This window comes from Nerophis ophidion, linkage group LG16 (genome assembly GCF_033978795.1).
Source record: "Nerophis ophidion isolate RoL-2023_Sa linkage group LG16, RoL_Noph_v1.0, whole genome shotgun sequence".
NCBI classification, from domain to species: Eukaryota; Metazoa; Chordata; class Actinopteri; order Syngnathiformes; family Syngnathidae; genus Nerophis; species Nerophis ophidion.
In genome coordinates this window covers 3,850,142-3,870,168 of record NC_084626.1, presented here as the reverse complement: position 1 = coordinate 3,870,168, position 20,027 = coordinate 3,850,142, and the positions used below count along the sequence as shown (strand labels likewise).

At 37.3% G+C, this 20,027-nt stretch overlaps 1 protein-coding gene across 3 annotated transcripts in view; it reads left to right on the top strand.

Moving 5' to 3' along the window:
* Positions 1-20,027, top strand: part of srgap2 (SLIT-ROBO Rho GTPase activating protein 2) — a 225,109-nt gene that overhangs the window by 134,216 nt on the left and 70,866 nt on the right. The gene's annotated exons all lie outside the window — the stretch shown is intronic.

Genomic DNA, 20,027 nt, shown 5'->3' with positions numbered 1-20,027 from the left:
CCCGGAATTCTGGGTATAACTCTGCTATATCTTCCTCAAAAGTGTCTTTCCCTGGGCCTGTGTCTCTCAGCAGCCCCTCCAACCCCAAACTCGTCTCATTCCGGCTGCTGCTAATAAATGCGACAGGTGATTAGATAACAAGGCCCACCTGGGCCATCCACCCACATGTCGCTGTCTTCGAGGCCTGTCCTGGCTCACACTGTTCCGCTGCAGGCCCGCAAGCCACGCCCCCCCCCTCCACAATAATGTTTAGCTGGCTGAATATTAAACCAGATTAAAAAATTGTCATGCAGAGATTAACTTGTATAACATGTGGTGTACAGAATACAAGAAGCATGTATTGAGGTAGAAATATCACAGATTACATTAGCAAACATATTTGACAATCAAAGCATGATCATAACAATCCACAGTTGTGTGTTATTTATGCGTGAAACTGCTACCCAAACATGGAAGTGTAGCCCCTCCTCTGAATGCAAGTGCTCCTACAGCAGGAATACAAATCCTGTTTTCCGACAAAAAATTAGCAAGACGCTAACGCACTGCAGGTCAATTTTTTTTTTGCTGTCATTAAAAACATGTGTATGTCCATTTTTGTGTTGATCTAATAATATTTAAAAACATGAAATGAAACTAATAGTCCAAACATAATATTGTAATAAACGGTAATAGACTTAGACAAACTTTATTGCTCCACAAGGGAAATTTTGAAATTAATTATTCCCTTAACAGAGTCATAACAAAGACTATAAAAAATGGGACCCATTACCTCCCTGCTTGGCACTCAGCATCAAGGGTTGGAATTAGGGGTTAAATCACCAAAAATGATTCCTGGGCGCGGCCACTGCTACTGCTCACTGCTCCCCTCACCTCCCTGGGGGTGATCAAGGGTGATGGGTCAAATTCAGAGAATATTTTTGTCATTGCTACTTTAATTTTTAATGGTAATAAAGAAATAACGGTCTGGGGCACAGGGGTTAGTGCATGTGCCTCACAATACGAGAGTCTGGAGTAGTTCTGAGTTCAATCCCGGGCTCGGGATCTTTCTGTGTGGAGTTTGCATGTTCTTCCTGTGACCGCGTGGGTTCCCTCCGGGTACTCCGGCTTTCTCCCACCGCCAAAATAATGCACCTGGGGATAGGTTGATTTGCAACACTAAATGGTCCCTAGTGTGTGAACGTGAGTGTGAACGTTGTATGTCCATCTGTGTTGGCCCTGCGATGAAGTGGCGACTTGTCCAGGGTGTATACCGCCTTCCGCCCGAATGCAGCCGATGGACGGTCTGGGGTACACTTATTAATGAAGAAAAATTACACACCCCGTTTCCATATGATAATATCCACAAATGAGCAGGTTGTGTTATGTGTGAAAATGTTTGTTGAACTTTTGTGCTGTATATTTATTATTATTTTTTCACCATGACTAGGGAAGTTTGTTTGGATTGAGTCAATGAGTTAAAAGCTGTGCTACGGCATTTGAAAGTACAATTAATGGCAGAGTTACTTTTGTTGACCACCAGTTGATAACAAACTGTCAGTAATCAGACCGCCCAATATTTATGTATAATGTCAGTCAAATTGTTTATTGAAGTTGTACAGTCTCACGGACCAAATTGAATTTCCCCACTTGGCCCACAGGCCATAGTTTGGACACCCCTGGCATATCATTTAGAGCATTTGTTTACCACAAAAGTAACTTTTCATATTCATACAAGGCAAACGCAAAAATAGCTTTATTTTTTTTTTTTTTTTGCACCATGACTAGGGAAGTTTGTTTGGATGGAGTCATATAAGTAAATGCTGTGATATGGCATTTGAATGTACAATAAAGGGCAGAGATGCTTTTATTGACCACCAGATGGTGACAAAATGTCAGTAATCAGACCGCCCAATGTTTTAATTTTTATATATACAAACCCCGTTTCCATATGAGTTGGGAAATTGTGTTAGATGTAAATATAAACGCAATACAATGATTTTCAAATCATTTTCAACCTATATTCAATTGAATGCACTACAAAGACAAAATATTTGATGTTCAAACTGATAATTTTTTTTAATTATTTTTTTAAATTTTTTTTTGCAAATAATAATTAACTTAAAATTTCATGACTGCAACACGTGCCAACGTAGTTGGGAAAGGGCATGTTCACCACAGTGTTACATCACCTTTTCTTTTAAAAACACTCAATACACGTTTGGGAACTGAGGAAACTAATTGTTGAAGCTTTGAAAGTGGAATTCTTTCCCAGTCTTGTTTTATGTAGAGCTTCAGTCCTTCAACAGTCCGGGGTCTCCGCTGTCGTATTTTACGCTTCATAATGCGCCACACATTTTCGATGGGATGCTGAATGCTGCTTGGTATTGTCTCGCTGAAATAAGCAGGGGCGTCCATGAAAAAGACGGCGCTAAAATGGCAGCATATGTTGTTCCAAAACCTGTATGTACCTTTCAGCATTAATGGTGCCTTCACAGATGTGTAAGTTACCCATGCCTTGGGCACTAATGCACCCCCATACCATCACAGATGCTGGATTTTGAACTTTGCGTCGATAACAGTCTGGATGGTTCGCTTCCCCTTTTGTCCGGATGACACAATGTCGAATATTTCCAAAAACAATATGAAATGTGGACTCGTCAGACCACAGAACACTTTTCCACTTTGCATCAGTCCGTATTAGATGATCTCGGTCCCAGAGAAGCCGCTGGCATATCTGGATGTTGTTGATAAATGGCTTTCGCTTTGCATAGTAGAGCTTTAACTTGCACTTGCAGATGTAGCGATGAACTGTATTTAGTGACAGTGGTTTTCTGAAGTGTTCCTGAGCCCATGTGGTGATATCCTTTAGAGATTGATTTCGGGTTTTGATACAGTGCCGTCAGAGGGATCGAATGTCACGGTCATCCAATGTTGGTTTCCGGCCATGCCGCTTACGTGGAGTGATTTCTCCAGATTCTCTGAACCTTTTGATGATATTATGGACCGTAGCTATTAAAATCCTTAAATTTCTTGCAATTGCACTTTGAGAAACGTTGTTCTTAAACTGTTCGACTATTTGTTCACGCAGTTGTGGACAAAGGAGTGTACCTCGCCCCATCCTTTCTTGTGAAAGACTGAGCATTTTTTGGGAAGCTGTTTTTATACCCGATCATGGCACCACCTGTTCCCAATTAGCCTGCACACCTGTGGGATGTTCCAAATAAGTGTTTAATGAGCACTCCTCAACTTTATCAGTATTTATTGCCACCTTTCCCAGCTTTTTTGGTACGTGTTATTTGCAAAAAAAAAAATGTTTATCAGTTTGAACATCAAATATGTTGTCTTTGTAGCATATTCAACTGAATATGGGTTGAAAATGATTTGCAAATCATTGTATTCCGTTTATATTTACATCTAACACAATTTCCCAACTCATATGGAAACCGGGTTTGTAATTTCAGTCAAATTGCTTATTGAACTTGTGTCTAAATTGAATTGCCGCACTTGGCCCGCCGGCCGTAGTTTATATCATTTACCTCTCAACACATTTTCCCAACTCAAATGGAAAACGGGTTTTGTACATTTATCTGTGATTAATGGCAAATAATTTTGTGTTTGCGCGATTAAATATTTGAGTCCTTTTACACAGTGGTTCTAAAATGGGGGTACTTGAAGGTATGCCAAGGGGTACGTGCGATTTTTAAAAAAATATTCTAAAAATAGCAACAATTCAAAAATCCTTTATAAATATATTTATTGACTAATACTTCGGGCTTCACAGTGGCAGAGGGGTTAGTGCGTCCGCCTCACAATACGAAGTTCCTGCAGTCCTGGATTCAAATCCAGGCTCGGGATCTTTCTGTGTGGAGTTTGCATGTTCTCCCCGTGAATGCGTGGGTTCCCTCCGGGTACTCCGGCTTCCTCCCACTTCCAAAGACATGCACCTGGGGATAGGTTGATCGGCAACACTAAATTGGCCCTAGTGTGTGAATGTCAGTGTGAATGTTGTCTGTCTATCTGTGTTGGCCCTGCGATGAGATGGCGACTTGTCCAGGGTGTACCCCGCCTTCCTCCCGATTGTAGCTGAGATAGGCGCCAGCGCCCCCCGCGACCCCAAAAGGGAATAAGCGGTAGAAAATGGATGGATTGACTAATACTTCAGGAAAATATGAATGTGAGTTCATAAACTATGAAAAAAAATACAACAATATTCAGTGTTGACAGCTAGATTTTTTTTGTGGACATTTTTTATAAATATTGATGTTAAAGATTTCTTTTTTTGTGAAAGAATGTTTAGAATGAAGTTGATGAATCCAGATGGATCTCTATTACAATCCCCAAAGAGGGGTCTTTAAGTTGATGATTACTTCTATGTGTAGAAATCTTTATTTATAATTGAATCACTTGTTTATTTTTCAACAAGTTTTTAGTTATTTTTATATATCTATATTTTCAAATAGTTCAAGAAAGACCACTACAAATGAGCAATATTTTGCACTGGTATACAATTTAATAAATCAGAAACTGAAGACATAGTGCTGTATTTTACTTCTTTATTTTTTTTTCAACCAAAAATGCTTTGCTCTGATTAGGGGGTACTTGAATTAAAAAAATGTTCAAAGGGGGTACATCACTGAAAAAATTTGAGAATAACATAACTGCATTTATTGTAGGTATAACTCATTTATTGAATTTTGAGCCACCACAGAGGACGTCTGACATTTACGACTGTCATGAACCGGGCACGAGGTCGGAGTGGTAAAGACAAAAGTGCCGGTAGCAATGCTCCATCTAAATGCTACGTCCTTTGATCCTGACTGTGAACGACCATTTAGCATTTCCTTTAAAAACCGTGACTCACCTGAGAGGCCGATGACATTTCCGTGTGTACCGAGTGATAACTCCGGGGGCCGGACAGTGGTGCCATGGTGACCAGGACATGGTTCATGGTGTCACTCGGGAGCGGGGAGGACAGACGCTTTGGGCAAATAGAGGAACTTTGTTTTTTTTTTTGTGGGGGAGAGGTTGCGTCACTGGTGAAGTCAGCAAAGAGTCAGAGTGATGAAGTGAGCCAAAACACACGTTGTGTCCGTAGAGCGCTCTCTGGAATGTAGGCTTTGTCCTGACAGACCATTTCGACTCCCTGCTCCTGGGTACGTAATACATAAAACAAAGGAATGAGTAGCACCTGACCTTCAGGCCGGAAAAGGAGCGTGACCATATTGGTAAATGGTACACTGTGCGTCGGTTGAGGTGGGCGGGGTTTGGTGGTTGCGGGGGTGTAGCTCGAAAGAGTAGTGCTGCATGGCATTCTGGGTATTTGTTCTTTTGTGTTTACGTTGTGTTACGGTGAAGATGTTCTCCCGAAATGTGTTTGTCATTTTTGTTTGATGTGGGTTCACAATGTGGCGCATATTTGTAACAGTGTTACATTTGTTTGTACGGCCACCGTCAGTGTGACCTGTATGGCTGTTGGCAGTAATCAAGTATGTCTTGCAGTCACCAACATGTGTCATATTACAGAGAAAAATGTTAAATTGTGGTATGAGCATAAACCTTTATATAACAGGCTACATATATTTTTCAACTTGAATATAAAAATACACATGAATATTTAAAAAATAAGATTTTCCTTAAAATTACATATAAAACTGTTAGATTGTTAGTATTTATATAACAAGCTACATATTAAATGAAAGAAATTACTGTAATTTTACATGAATTTTAAAGTAATTTGAGAAAACAGAAAATGATATGTATTATTCATTTGGTATTTTTCTGTAAAAAAAATAGAAATATACATAGTTTGTCATTACTGGCATTTTACCTAAAATAACAGGCGGTTTGTTTATTTACAGATAATGTCTTCAAATCTACAGTTTTATAACCTATTTTAAAAAAATAGAAAAATTACAGTAGAAGTTTAAAGTAAATTTACCATAAAAATTAGATTTTTTTTTACAGTGTACCATATACAGCTGGAACCTTGATTTACGTACTTAATCGGTTCTCAAACAGGGTTCGTTAATAGAAAAGTTTGTATATTGAAGTGAACTTTAATAATGTAAATGGACAAAAGTCCATATTTTTACTTTTTTACACTTTGAACATTGTATAGAGCTGTATACAGTATTCGTATGTCAAGCCAACATAAGTATATGAAAAATATATGTGTATATATATATATATATATCTTAATTAGAATATCCAGAGAATAGTGCTCGATACCGTGGTAGAGCGCAATATATGTACGTGTGGGAAAAATCACAAGACTACTTCATCTCTACAGAACTGTTTCATGAGGGGTTCCCTCAATCTCCTGATGATTGAGGGAACCCCTCATGAAACAGTTCTGTAGAGTTTGTGATTTTTCCCACACATATACATATATATATATATATATATATATATATATATATATATATATATATATATATATATATATATAGTATATACAGTGTATGTATATATATATAGTATATACAGTGTGTATATATATATATATATATATATATATATAGTATATACAGTATACATGTATATGTGGATATTAGGGGTGTGGGAAAAAATTTATTCGAATTTGAATGGCGATTCTCACGTTGTGCAATTCACAATCGATTCTCATTTTTAAAAAATTGATTTTTTTATTTTTATTTAATCAATCCAACAAAACAATACACAGCAATACCATAACAATGCAATCCAATTCCAAAACCAAACCTGACCCAGCAACACTCAGAAATGCAATAAACAGAGCAATTGAGAGGAGACACAAACACAACACAGAACAAACCAAAAGTAGTGAAACAAAAATGAATATTATCAACAACAGTATCAATATTAGTTATAATTTCAGCATAGCAGTGATTAAAAATCCCTCATTGACATTATCATTAGATATTTATAAAAATAATAAAAAAGAACAATAGTGTCACAGTGGCTTACACGTGCATCGCATCTCATAAGCTTGACAACACACTGTGTCCAATGTTTTCACAAAGATAAAATAAGTCTTATTTTGGGTTCCTTTAATAGTTAAAACAAATTTACGTTATTGCAACCAGTTGATAAAACATAGTCCTTTACAATTATAAAAGCTTTTTTTTTTAAATGCCAGCAGACTGGGGTACATCCTGCTGAAATCCTATGTATTGAATGAATACAGAATCATTTTGAATCAGAAAAATATCGTTTTTGAATCGAGAATCGCGTTGAATCGAAAAAATCTATTTATAATCGAATCGCAACCCTAAGAATCGATTTTGAATCGAATCGTGGGACACCCAAAGATTCGCAGCCCTAATATATATATATATATATATATATATATATATATATATATATATATATATATATATATATATATATATATATATATATATATATATATATATATATATATATATAATGAACATGTAATACATGGTGTAGACTTGGCTTTAGTCTGCTCTGTTTTTTCTTAGTTTTTCCTGGAAAAAAGCTCCTTTTATTCCCTGACATCAGAGTATGGCACGTACTTGGTCATCCGAGCAGTGACAGCCAGTACCAACCCATCACATCATTGTCTCTATGACTCACATTTCACCCCCTGACCACGTTCCCGCCCTGCACGCTTCGGTCAAAGCCGTCTTCTGTCCATGTGACCCCCGTCTGGCCGTGACTCCCTTCCGTCTGTCAGTGTGTCATTAGACATGTCTCGCTGCGTTCCGCTGCTTCTCAAAACCACTTCATGCTTCTCCCAGCACACAGAGCGTCTCAGTCCTCCATAATCCATTTTACTTACTCCATTATCCATGGATCATCCATAACCCTTACTTGGTGCCATGGACCTTGAGCCGGGGAAGACTTGGTTTCATATGTGGATCTGGATCGTGTAATCTGATAATGATCATTAAATGAAACTTGTCAATGTTGGTTCGGCCAAACTAACCGTAGCTGCACGCCTACCATTGCAAGTATGCCTCTGTTTGTACACCGCTTTTTACACTTAGTTGTTTTTAGTGACAGTAATATGTGCGATTCATCACTAATTTGCGTAAAAGTCAACTTTTACGCAAACACTGATGACAGATATTAAACAAGACAAGAAGCAAGGAATTAAACAGAGACAGAATTAGATTTGGCTAAATTGAAGAGAGACGCCTTGAACAGTGTCTCACCACATCCTGGCGAAAGATTGTAAGCCCTCCTCTTTTATTTGGACTTTCCCTGATTACATGGGAACAGCTGTTTCTAAGGGACGGAGGTCATAAACAGCCATCACCTTTGGTTACAGATTAGTTCAAAGGAAATGTCGTAAACAGTCCACAGAAAAGAATAGAATAGAATATATCTTTATTGTCATTGTACGACAAAATTGCTAGCAAAACAAATTTAGTGCACATTCATAGTAACACATAAGAACATAGATATACAGATAAAAATACATAAACATACATTGTCATTGTCTTCAGCGACACTATTGCTCTCGTGTAAAAAGTTTTCTTAAATCCGTTTGTCCGGCATTTTATTGTCCTGTATCTCCTGCCCGAGGGCAGCTGCAGTTCAAAAAGTTTATGTCCAGGGTGAAATGGGTCCTTAAGTTCGTAAAACAGTTCAAAGGAGATGTCCCTGTAGGGGAGTCGGGTACTGCTTCCTCTACGTTTTGTAGTTCTTCTGTCCAACCAATATTTTTCTGTTGATTACGCTACATGAAAGAAACAGAACACGTTCATGTTGCTTCCCATCCTACACAGTGGAGTTTTTCAAGCCTTCTACTTTAAAGACAGCTTTTGTCTGCTCGCCAGGAACTCATTGAAACACAAAGTTTTATTATAACTTAGACACAATTATTCAAAAAAAACCTAAAATGGATTTACCGTAGTACTTCGACTTTCATTAGTATTGCGTCGATAACTAAATCGTACGAAAACCAGTCCAACTCTCAAAAATATGAACACACAACCCATTTTAAAGACAATATTTCGATTTTACATGCTAAAAAAATGATTAAATACGTTTGAATTCCTCACTTTGACCCTTGAACAGTGTCTCACCACGCTCTGGCGAAAGATTGTAAGCCCCTTCTTTTATTTCGACTTTCCCTGATTACATGGCAACAGCTGTTTCTAAGGGACGGGGGTTGTAAACATCCATTGCCTTTGGTTACAGATCAGTTCAAAGAAAAGGTCGTAAAAGAGTTCAAAGAAGAGGTCCCTGTAGGGGAGTCGGGTCCTGCTTCCTCTTCACTTTGTAGTTCTCGGGTCCAACCAATATCTTTCTGTTGATTGCGCTACATGAATGATAGAGAACACCTTCATGTTGCTTCCCATCCTACACAGTGGAGTTTTTCAAGCCTTCTGCTTGATAGGATTAAAGACAGCTTTTGTCTCCTCGCCAGGAACTCATTGAAACACAAAGTTTTATTATAACTTAGATACAATTATTCTAAAAAAATGTATTCCCCCCAAAAAAAACTAATATGGATTTACCGTAGTACTTCAACTTTCACTAGTATTGGGTCGAAAACTAAATTGTACGAAAACCAGTCCGACACTCCAAAATATAAACACACAACCCATTTTAAATACGATATTTCGATTTTACGTGCAAAAAACACGATTAAATATGTCTAAATTCCTCCCTTTGTCCCTTGTACCGTGTCTCACCAAGCTCTGGCGAAAGATTGTATGCCCCCTGCTTTTATTTGGACTTTCCCTGATTACATGGTAACAGCTTTTTCTAAGGGACGGAGGTTGTAAACAGCCATTGCTTTTGGTTACAGATCAGTTCCAAGAAAAGGTCGTAAAACAGGTCAAAGAAGAGGTCCCTGTCGGGGAGTCGGGTCCTGCTTCCTCTTCGCTTTGTAGTTCTCGGGTCGAACCAATATCTTTCTGTTGATTACGCTACATAAAAGAAACAGAACACGTTCATGTTGCTTCCCATCCTACACAGTGGAGTTTTACAAGCCTTCTGCTTGGTAAGATTAGAGATAGCTTTTGTCTGCTCGCCGGGAACTCATTGAAACACAAAAGTTTTGTCATAACTTAGATACAGTTATTCTAAATTTTTTTATTCCCGATCAGAAAAAAACCCTAATATGGATTTACTGTAGTACTTCGACTTTCACTAGTATTGCGTCGATAACTAAATCGTACGAAAATCAGTCCGACTCAAAAATATGAACACACAACCCATTTTAAAGACAATATTTCGATTTTACATGCCAAAAAAATGATTAAATACGTCTGAATTCCTCACTTTGACCCTTGAACAGTGTCTCACCACGCGCTGGCGAAAGATTGTAAGCCCCCTCTTTTATTTGGACTTTCCCTGATTACATGGTAACAGCTGTTTCTAAGGGACAGAGGTTGTAAACAGCCATTGCTTTTGGTTACAGATCAGTTCCAAGAAAAGGTCGTAAAACAGTTCAAAGAAGAGGTCCCTGTAGGGGAGTCATGTCCTGCTTCCTCTACGTTTTGTAGTTCTTCTGTCCAACCAATATCTTTCTGTTGATTACGCTACATGAAGGATAGACAACACCTTCATGTTGTTTCCCATCTTACACAGTGGAGTTTTTCAAGCCTTCCGCTTGGTAGGATTAAAGACAGCTTTTGTCTGCTCGCCAGGAACTCATTGAAACACAAAAGTTTTGTCATAACTTAGATACAATTATTCTAACATTTTTTATTCCAGATCAGAAAAAACCCCTAATATGGATTTACTGTAGTACTTCGACTTTCACTAGTATTGCGTCGAAAACTAAATTGTACGAAAACCAGTCCGACACTCCAAAATATAAACACACAACCCATTTTAAAGACGATATTTCGATTTTACGTGCAAAAAACACGATTAAATATGTCTAAATTCCTCCATTTGTCCCTTGTAACGTGTCTCACCAAGCTCTAGCGAAAGATTGTAAGCCCCCTCTTTTATTTCGACTTTCCCTGATTACATGGTAACAGCTTTTTCTAAGGCACGGAGGTTGTAAACAGCCATTGCTTTTGGTTACAGATCAGTTCAAAGAAAAGGTCGTAAAACAGTTCAAAGAAGAGGTCCCTGTAGGGGAGTCAAGTCCTGCTTCCTCTTCGCTTTGTAGTTCTTGGGTCCAACAAATATATTTCTGTTGATTACGCTACATGAAAGAAACAGAACACGTTCATGTTGCTTCCCATCCTACACAGTGGAGTTTTACAAGCCTTCTGCTTGGTAAGATTAGAGATAGCTTTTGTCTGCTCGCCGGGAACTCATTGAAACACAAACGTTTTGTCATAACTTAGATACAGTTATTCTAAAATGTTTTATTCCAGATCAGAAAAAAACCCTAGTATGGATTTACTGTAGTACTTCGACTTTCACTAGTATTGCGTCGAAAACTATTTTGTACGAAAACCAGTCCGACACTCAAAAATATGAACACACAACCCATTTTAAAGACAATATTTCGATTTTACTTGCAAAAAACATGATTAAATCCGTTTAAATTCCTCACTTTGAAGTGTCTCACCACGCTCTGGCGAAAGATTGTACGCCCACTCTTTTATTTGGAATTTCCCTGATTACATGCCAACAGATGTTTCTAAGGGACGGAGGTCATAAACAGCCATTGCCTTTGGTTACATATCAGTTCAAAGAAAAGGTTGTGAACAGTTCACAGAAAAGAATAGAATCGACTGAAACACCCTCAAGAAGAGGTGCTTTAAGCTTGCGGCTAAAATCCATCTATAGTCTGCAGTGTTTTAGCTACTTCTAAATCACTAATCCTCGCCTACATGGCGGCAAATAAAGCGAGTTTCTTACAAGTTACATTATCTGGAAAAGAGCGAGCAGAAATGCACAAAGAAAATTTACATTATTGGAAATCTCAGATCCCAAACCAAGAAAAGCCCTTCTCCCGACAAGACAAGAATATTTTAATTTCCGCCATCATTGGAGCAAACGCATGCTGGCGCTTGCAGAGGGGAGGAGCTTCACGTCCGTGTTTACATCACAGTTTAGTGTTTTTACGACATAACATGTAGATTGTTACTCTAACTGCTTTAGTAAGATGGAATACAATCTCAGCAGGGAAAAAAAAGACACAAAAAGAATCACTTTTTTGTATCTGAAAATTTGATCAAAACACGTCAAGTCTCTTGTCATACCAATCACACACTTCCGGTGTCACAATAAAAGAAACTACGGTACGAAAATGAAAAATTAATTTAAAAAAAGTAATTTTTTGTGTGAAAAATTTATCTAAATATGGAAGTGTAGCCCCTTCCTCTGAATGCAAGTGCTCCTACAGCAGGAATACAAATGCTGTATTCCTACAAAATACAACATTTTGCAAGACGCTAACACACTCCAAGTATTTTTTATTTTATTTTGTGACACTGGTATCTAAACATGGAAGTGTAGCCCCTTCTTCTGAATGCAAGTGCTCCTACAGCAGGAATACAAATTCTGTATTCCTAAAAAAATACCAAATTTTGCAAGACACTAACGCATCGCAAGTATTTTCTTTTTGTGAAACTGGCATCTAAAAAAGGGAAGTGTAGCCCCTTCTTCTGAATGCAAGTGCTCCCACAGCAGGAATACAAATTCCGTATTCCTAAAAAAAATACCAAATTTTGCAAGACGTTAACGCACTGCAAGTAATATTTTATGTGAAACTGGCATCTAAAAAATGGAAGTGTAGCCCCCTCTTCTGAATACAAGTGCTCCTACAGCAAGAATACAAATTCCATATTTCTACAAAATACAAACTCTGGCGAGACGTAACCTAGTGCAGGTATTTTAATTTTTTTGGTGAAACTGGTATCTAAACATTGAAGTGTAGCACCCTCCTCTCAATGCAAGTGCTCCTACAGCAGGAATACAACTTCTGTATTCCTAAAAAAAATACCAAATTTTCCAAGACGCTAACACATCGCAAGTATTTTCTTTTTGTGAAACTGGCATCTAAAAAAGGAAGTGTAGCCCCTTTTTCTGAATGTAAGTGTTCCTACAGCAGGAATACAAATTCTGTATTCCTAAAAAATACCAAATTTTGCAAGACGCTAACGCATTATAAGTATTTTCTTTTTGTGAAACTGGCATCTAAAAAATGGAAGTGTAGCCCCTTCTTCTGAATGCAAGTGCTCCTACAGCAGGAATACACATTCTGTATTCCTAAAAAATACCAAATTTTGCAAGACGTTAATGCACTGCAAGTAATATTTTTTGTGAAACTGGTGTCCAAACATGGAAGTGTAGCCCCCTCTTCTGAAGGCAAGTGCTCCTACAGCAGGAGTACAACTTCTGTATTTCTACAGAATACAACATTATGCAAGACGCTAACGCACTGCAACTATTTTTTGTTTTGTTTTTGTAAAACAGGCATCTAAACATGGAAGTGTAGTCCCCTCCTTTGAATGCAAGTGCACCTACAGCAGGAATACAAATTATGTATTCCTACAAAATACCAATTTGCGCAAGACGCTAACGCACTGCAGGTAATTTTTTGGGGTGAAACTGGTATCTAAACAGGCAGCACTGTGAAAGAGGGGTTAGTGCGTCTGCCTCACAATACGAAGGTCTTGGGTTTGATCCTGCGCTCGGGATCTTTCTGTGTGGAGTTTACATGTTCTCCCCGTGACTGTGTGGGTTCCCTCCGGGTACTCTGGCTTCCTCCCACCTCCAAAAACATGCACCTGGGGATAGGTGGATTGGCAACACTAAATTGGCCCTGTGATGAGGTGGCGACTTGTCCAGGGTGTACGACGCCTTCCGCCCGAATGCAGCTAAAATAGGTTCTAGCACCCCCATTGACCCCGAACCGGAGAAGCAATAGAAAATGGATGGATCGAAGGATGGTATCTAAACATGGAATTGTAGACCCCTCCTCTGAATGCAGTGCTTCTATAGCAGGAATACAAATAATAATCCAAAATTTTGCACGATGCTAACGCACTGCGAGTCTTTTTTTTTTTTTTTTTTGCTGTTATTAAAAACATGTTATGTCCATTTTTGTGTTGAGCTTTTAAAAGAAAACATAATATTAAAAAAATGTATTAAAACTAATTAATAAATAAAGAAAAGAGCGGTCTGGGGCACACATAATAATTAAGAAAAATTACATTTATCTGCGATTAATAACAAATAATTGTGTGTTTGCGTTGACTATGAACAATGCGATGATTCGCCATTAAATAGTTGAATCCTTTAAGAGCTCCACTTATTCATTTTTAGTAGAGCGGTACAAATTTCAAGGAAAAACTTTAAGGTTAATTTAAATGAAAGAATGAGTATTGAAAGACGTTTTTATGTCTGGACTATAAAGTGTAACAAACCGACTAAACGGCTCTAATTTGGCTCTGACCTCGTCTGCTCAACCACATTCTCTTCTCGTACTTTTTACACACAAATGGTGAGGAAAATAAAATCAGTGCAACATTGAGTCGTTTTTTAAAAGGAGCTCCCGACGTTTTTTGTCATCTCATTATTCCTTTCTTCTCTGCAACAGCTGTGCTTTTGGGGGGAGCCGTTCCACTTCCTGCTGGGTTTTGTACCCTGCATGAGTCCCCTGTTTGGGTATAGCTCACTTGCCCAGCATGTGTGTGTGTGTGTGTGTGTGTGTGTGTGTGTGTGTGTGTGTGTGTGTTTTTCTATCCGTCTTGAGACATCAACAAGGAAAAGTTCCGTCCATGTGAAGACCGGTGAACAAGTTAGGACATAAATCACGGTCCCAATACGAAAAATAAAAACATTACATCTAATAGAGAATGTCTCAATTGCACCCCTGGTGGTGAAATATATCAAACTTAGGGTGGTCCCAAAAAGGAAGGATTTTTCAAATTGACTCTGTGTCGCTTTTAAAATACCTCGGCCTATGGTCAACATATGAAATAACAAGTTTGTGTAAAAATTTTGAAGTGTTCCCTTTCTGGCCAACATATGAAACAACAAGTGTGTGTAAGAAATTGACATTTGACACCTTTGGCCCAAATTTATAAAAAAAAAAAAAAAAATGTAGATAGAGACATTCTGTAGTAACTTGAAGAAAATAATTAAGATGTAATGATAATAATAATAATAATAATAATAATGATAATAATAATAATAATAATAATGATAAAAAGAAGAAGAAAAATTAACTAAAAGTAGTCTTTTTCTCACAATGTATCGACTTTTTTTCTTATAAAATTGGGAAGAATTTCTCAAATTCTTTCTGTTTCTGTAATGTTGTAATATTTTCTTTTGAAATTAGAACTTTTTCATGCAAAATGGTGACATTTGTCATGTAAAATTCTGACTTATCACAATATTGCCAATTTTTGTGTTCTTGTGAAATTTTTGGAGTAAAATTATGACTTTTGACTTAGGTAAAATTCCCATTATTATTATGATATTGCCAAAATGTTAAATTTTCTTATAAAATTGCGATTTTTGTTGAGTGAAGTTACGACTCTTTTCATAAAATTGCCAAAATGTTAAGCTTTTCTTGTAAAATTGCAACTGTTGTTGAGTGAAATTCCAACTTTTATTATAATATTGCACACGTTTAGTTTTTCTTCTAAATTTTGACTTGCGTTGAGTAAAATCACGACTTTTATTATTATTCTAGAGGTAAGCATTTTTCAGAGGTCTCAATATGGTAACACATACAAGTGTGTGTGTGCGTGTGTGTGTTAGTGAGACATCAACAAGGAAAAGTTCCGTCCATGTGAGGACCGTTGAACAAGTTAGGACATAAATCATGCTCCCAATACGGAAAAAACATTGCATCTTATAGAGAGTGTCTCATTTGCACCCCTGGTGGTGACATCTATCCAAATTAGGGTGGTGTTTAAAAGGACAGATATTTCAAATTGACAGTGTTTCGATCAACATATGAAATCACAAGTGTGTGTAAGAAATTGAAATGTGCCCCCTCTGGCCAAAATGTATTTAAAAAAAATACACAAAAAATGTATATGGAGACATACTTAAAAAACTTGAAGTAAATAATGAAGATGTAATAATAATAATTATTATTATTATTATTATTATTATTATTATTATCCTCTACAGGCAGTCTTTTTCTCACAATGTGTCAACTTTTTCCTCATAAAATCGGGAAAAATTTCTCATCTCCTTTCTATTTGTGTAATTTTGCAATATTTTCTCGTAAAATTGTTACTTTTTTATGAAAAAGTTTTACTTTTTCATGCAAAATTGTGACATTTGTCATTAAATTCGGACTTTTATCACAATATTAACAATTTTTGTGTTCTTGTGAAATTTTTGGAGTGAAATTATGACTTGACTTGAGTAAAATTCCCATTATTATTATATTATAGCCAAAAATGTTAAGTATTCTTATGAAATTGTGACTTTTGTCGAATGAAGTTATGACTCTTTTCATAAAATTGACAAAATTGTTAAGCTTTTCTTGTAAAATTGCTACTGTTATTGAGTGAAATTGTTCCTGTTTTATCACAATATTGCACAAATGTTCAGTTTTTCTTGTGAAAATATTGACTTGCGTTGAATAAAATTATGACTTTTTGTTATAGCACTAGAGGTAGGCATTTTTCGGAGGTCTCAAGAAGGCAACAAATACGTGTGTGTGTGTGTGTGTGTGTGTGTGTGTGTGTGTGTGTGTGTGTGTGTGTGTGTGTGTGTGTGTGTGTGTGTGTGTGTGTGTGTGTGTGTGTGTGTGTGTGTGCAAGAGCCAGGGGGTGTTTTCTGTATACATCTATCTGGGTGTTCTCTCCTTCCATGCCTGTTATTCCAATTGCTTGTTTCATCCTCATGAAAAAAGTCCTTTGCAGCCCACTTGTTTCTACCTTTATTTAATTTATCTATTCATTTATTTGACAGGTACAGTGCAATGAAACATTGCTACCCATAGGTAACCCATGTCAAAGTACATAAGACTTTTAGCTACAAGCTAATTTGTGATCCTCGTCCCTGGTTAGTGTCAGAGTTAGTCGGGGACGAACCCCAAGATGCAGAGAAAGAGGCAGGCATTTTGCAGGTAAACATGTTTTAATTAAAATACTACAACAAGAACAAAAGGGGTACAACAAAAAGCGCGCACGAGGCGTATAACAAAACTAAAATAGCTAGCATGAGAGCTAGAAAACAAAAGGAGCTTTGCATGGAAGCTAGCAAAAACAAAAGGGCCTAGCGTGGAAGCTGGCGGGTAGCGAGCAGGAAAACAGAAGTCGTTACTTGTAGAAGGAAAACAAAACGGAAGCAGGGAACAAAAGACAGTAAGCTACAAACAGATACCGAAATATAGCTTACCGCTACGCTGCAATGATACAACACGAAACGACACGACGGAGCGACAATACGGAAGTGACATCGACAATAATCCAATAGGACAAGGCTGATTGACACCAGGTGTAGCCAGGTGCCAATCAGCCGCAGCTGAGGGGACACAGCACTCAGGGAGAAAGACAGGAAACAGACAAAATAAGAGTGCTGACAGGAACTAAAGACAGGAAATACTACACACTCACAGGCTATAATAGCTAATATAGACACTTACATCATGTGTTGTCGTCATATAACACTTATATAAGACTTTGAAAGTCATTTTGATAGTAGGCTAATATGGACACTTACGTCATGTGTTGCCTTCATCATAACACTTCTATAAGACTTTTAAAGTCATTTTGATAGTAGGCTAATATAGACACTTACGTCATGTGTTGTCTTCATATAACACTTATATAAGACTTTGAAAGTCGTTTTGATAGTAGGCTAATATAGACACTTACGTCATGTGTTGTCTTCATATAACACTTATATAAGACTTTGAAAGTCATTTTGATAGTAGGCTAATATGGACACTTACATCATGTGTTGCCTTCATCATAACACTTCTATAAGACTTTTAAAGTTATTTTGATAGTAGGCTAATATAGACACTTACGTCATGTGTTGTATTCATATAAAACTTATATAAGACTTTGAAAGTCGTTTTGATAGAAGGCTAATATAGACACTTACATCATGTGTTGCGTTCATCATAACACTTCTATAAGACTTTTAAAGTCATTTTGATAGTAGGCTAATATTGACACTTACGTCATGTGTTGCCTTCATTATAACACTCACACAAGACTTTTAAAGTAATTCGATAGTAGGCTAATATAGAAACTTACATCATGTGTTGTCTTCATTATAACACTTATATAGGGCTTTTAATTTTTTTGATTTTTGGTCCAGTATGGCTCTTTCAACGTTGTTTTGGTTGCCGACTCCCTGGTCTACATAATGACACCAGAGTCTTCACTGCACATTGTCCCCAGACCACGGCACAATAAGACATATGGGATCAAATCATTGCATGCATGCAAACTTGTGCGGCTTAATCAGATAAACATGGTCTAACAAGCCTGAAACAGTTCATATTTCAGTCATTTTTATAATTTGGCAATCAACTTTTAGCTCAGGGTAAAAAAAAAAACACCCAAATATTTAAACTCTGTCACCTTTTGTACTTTTTTTTGTTTTATTAATGTTGGCCTGGATTCCATTGAATGATTGTTTTTTCATAGACCAGGGGTCGGCAACCCGCAGCTCTGGACCCGCATGTGGCTCTTTAGCGCCACCCTAATGGCTCTCTGGAGCTTTTTCAGAAATATATGTAAAATGGAAAAAGATGAGGGGAAAAAAAACCTTTATATTTTATTAATGTTTTCTGTAGGAGGAAAAACATGACACAAACATTCCTAATTGTTATAAAGCACACTGTTTATATGAAACATACTTCACCGTTTCGAGTATTTGGCGAGCGCTGCTTTGTCCTACTAATTTTGGCGGTCCTTGAACTCACCCTAATTTGTTTACATGTATATCTTTCTCCGACTTTCTAAGACGTGTTTTATGCCACTTCTTTTTCGGTCTCATTTTGACCAACAAACTTTTACCGCTGTGCATAAATGCACAAAGGTGAGTTTTGTTGACGTTATTGACTTGTGTGGAGCGCTAATCAGACATATTTGGTCACTGCATGACTGCAAGCTAATTCGATGCTAACATGCTATTTAGTAGGGCTGCGAATCTTTGGGTGTCCCACGATTCGATTCAATATCGATTCTTGGGGTCACGATTCGATAATATATTGATTTTTTTCGATTCAACGCAATTCTCGATTCCAAAACGATATTTTTACGATTCAAAACGATTCTGTATTGTTTTAATACATAGGATTTCAGCAGGATCTACCCCAGTCTGCTGACATGCTGGCAGAGTAGTAGATTATTTTTAAGAAGCTTTTATAATTGTAAAGGACAATGTTTTATCAACTGATTGCAATAATGTAAATTTGTTTAACTATTAAACGAACCAAAAATATGACTTTTTTTTATCTTTGTGAAAACATTGGACACAGTGTGTTGTCAAGCTTATGAGATGCGATGCAAGTGTAAGCCACTGTGACACTATTGTTCTTTTTTTTTTTCATAAATGTCTAATGATGTCAATGAGCGATTTTTAATCACTGCTCTGCTGAAATTATAACTAATATTGATACTGTTGTTGATAATATTCATTTTTGTTACACTACTTTTGGTTTGCTCTGTGTCGTGTTTGTGTCAGTGTTATTAGTTGTTGAACCCCAAGATGCAGAGATGGAGGCAGGCATTGCATATAAAGACATTATTAAATATAAATAATAGAACAAGAACAAACAAAAAGCACACACGTGGGCGGAATAACAAACTAAAGGAGCTAGCACTGGAAGCTAGAAAACAAAAAGGAACTTTAGCATGGAAGCGAGAGGATCACAAACAGAAAAACTGGAAAAAACTAATGGCTAACAAGAACAGCTTACCGCTACGAACACCAGGACAAAATGTAGCATGACAGGTAATAGCTGAAAAGAATCACAGACACGACAAGAGCAAAATATGGCAACGACAAGTCCGAATGACAATACAATGATCCAGCACTGACTGGAGGAACAAAGCAGATAAAATAGGAGCTGGCCGATTGACATCAGGTGTGACCAGATGCCAATCAGCCGCAGCTGATTGAAAACAGGACACAGGGAGACAAACAGGAAGCTGAACCAAAATAAGAGCACTAGACAGGAACTAAGTACAGGA